At 49.1% G+C, this 2,500-nt stretch overlaps 2 non-coding genes across 2 annotated transcripts; both read right to left on the reverse strand.

Annotated features, from left to right (window-relative positions):
* Positions 1-1,842: 1,842 nt before the first annotated feature.
* On the reverse strand, positions 1,843-1,961 carry LOC133006349 (5S ribosomal RNA). The gene has a single exon (XR_009678884.1). It is a non-coding gene; the product is annotated as a 5S ribosomal RNA (ribosomal RNA).
* A 214-nt stretch (positions 1,962-2,175) lies between these two features.
* On the reverse strand, positions 2,176-2,294 carry LOC133006847 (5S ribosomal RNA). Its single transcript, XR_009679354.1, has one exon. It is a non-coding gene; the product is annotated as a 5S ribosomal RNA (ribosomal RNA).
* Between the last annotated feature and the right edge of the window lie 206 nt (positions 2,295-2,500).

Genomic DNA, 2,500 nt, shown 5'->3' on the forward strand with positions numbered 1-2,500 from the left:
CCTTCTTTTTGCTCATTCTCTTCCTGCTGGCTTTCACCGCCTCGTAGTCCATCGACTCTCCTTCTCCCGATGTTCTTGCCTCCACCACCTCCATGCTCGAATCGTCTGGCTCCTTAGGTGAAGCAGTCGCAGCAGCAGCAGCAGCAGCAGCAGCAGCAGCAGCAGCAGCAGCAGCAGCAGCAGCAGCAGCAGCAGCAGCAGCCCCGCCGCCCCTTGGAGCCTCACTGCAATCCGGGGCCTCCACCTCTCCTGGTCGGTCGCCTCTTCGTTCACTCGCCCGGGCTGAGGGAGTTTTGGGCGCTTTGCTAGCACCTTCCTCCATACTTTGCCCGGATGCTCCTCCCGTCACGCAACCCGTCTCACCGGACACTCCATCCGCACTGCTGCCGATGGTGGATGGGGTAATTTCACCCCCGCTGGCAGCTCCGGTGTCCTCGTCCTGCTGTCGTTGCTCCTCCTCGGACCAGGAAACGCTCTCGTCGCCGCCGGCTGGCTCCGCGTCCACCGTCCTCTCCTCTCCGCGCCTCCCCCCCTGCAAGTCACACTCCCTAGCATAGTGTCCCTGGCGCTTGCATTTATAACAGGTGAAGTCTGGGCATTCTCTCAAAATATGTCCTGGCTGGATGCACAGCCTGCAGACCTTCACCTGCCTGTCATGAATTACACGGAAGTACTCCCCTCCGTCTAGTGTCTCGAACTTTGCTGAGTAGGGCAGCGACTGTACAAGTTCAGTAAATTGTACTTTACAGAACCTTGTCCCGTCCACCACGTCTGTCCCAGGCCATTTCCTTCTTTTGATGGGCGAAATCGCCCTCACACCCCACGTTGAGAGTTTCTGCCTAATTTCAGCATCAGTGATATAAGATGGCAAGTTTAGAAATGAAACAACAATTTCATTGCTGCGAACTTCCTTGGCAGTCACCCGAGTGTTTTCGATTTTGAAGCCATCTAATAACCTTGTCTTGCCCTTTCCCTCCTGCATGGTGATCTCGTAAGTGTTGTTACTTTTGACCCTGCATGCCAGAACAATCCCACACTTTTCCTTGATTTCCCGCAACAGTTCCATCATGGTAATGTGATCTTCACCGACGGGCTCTACAATCAATGTCAGCTCCTTTTTATAGCCACAATCACCCTCACTTTCTCCCTGTCTCTCTTTATCTCTCCTACCATTCACCATGCTTGCTTTATCAATAGGCCTAATAACGGAATTGATCTCCTGGGTTATTCCTTTCTCGCTGGCTTCAATATTTCCAGAATCATTCTCCCGTTCTACATGTGCCAAACTGTTCTTAACTTCCATGTTTTCATTCACAAGTTCTTCCCTCCAATCACTAGAAGCATAATCAATCTCGGGTTCTGCATTAATCAAAGTGGCCTTACCTTCTATTTTGTCATTTATCAAATTATCCATCCAATCACAGAAAGTATGAAACAATCCCCCAAACAGCCAGGCTGCAGGGGAAATGAATCACACATAAAACTATCACAAATGCACCTTATGCCTCACAAGCACACGCGGTCCCAACAAACACTCGACTGCTCTCTGCTCTCTGCTCACTTCCTGCTTGCGCACCTGAACGGGATCAGACGTGATCGGGCGTGCTCAGGGTGGCATGGCCGTAAGCGAAAGACTCAACCCACAATACCTTATTTATACATGTGAACCACCACCACCATCATCAAATCATGACAATTATCAATCATTTCCATCAGTAATAATGTCAGGGTTCCATATCCTTGTTTTCTTTGATGGTGAGTCTTTCCTGCTCTTTCCAAGATGTTTCTCCTTTAAAGCAGCAGCAACCGTTCCCTCTGCTGTTTGCAAAGCAAATTCGAAAAAGCTTACAGCACCTGGTATTCCCAGGCGGTCTCCCATCCAAGTACTAACCAAGCCCGACCCTGCTTAGCTTCCAAGATCAGACGAGATCGGGCGTGCTCAGGGTGGTATGGCCGTAAGCGAAAGACTCAACCCACAATACCTTATTTATACATGTGAACCACCACCACCATCATCAAATCATGACAATTATCAAGCATTTCCATCAGTAATAATGTCAGGGTTCCATATCCTTGTTTTCTTTGATGGTGAGTCTTTCCTGCTCTTTCCAAGATGTTTCTCCTTTAAAGCAGCAGCAACCGTTCCCTCTGCTGTTTGCAAAGCAAATTCGAAAAAGCTTACAGCACCTGGTATTCCCAGGCGGTCTCCCATCCAAGTACTAACCAAGCCCGACCATGTTTAGCTTCCGAGATCAGACGAGATCGGGCGTGCTCAGGGTGGTATGGCCGTAAGCGAAAGACTCAACCCACAATACCTTATTTATACATGTGAACCACCACCACCATCATCAAATCATGACAATTATCAAACATTTCCATCAGTAATAATGTCAGGGTTCCATATCCTTGTTTTCTTTGATGTTGAGTCTTTCCTGCTCTTTCCAAGATGTTTCTCATTTAAAGCAGCAGCAACCGTTCCCTCTGCTGGTTGCAATGCAAA

The sequence above is a fragment of the Limanda limanda genome, chromosome 7, assembly GCF_963576545.1.
Source record: "Limanda limanda chromosome 7, fLimLim1.1, whole genome shotgun sequence".
Taxonomy (NCBI): Eukaryota; Metazoa; Chordata; class Actinopteri; order Pleuronectiformes; family Pleuronectidae; genus Limanda; species Limanda limanda.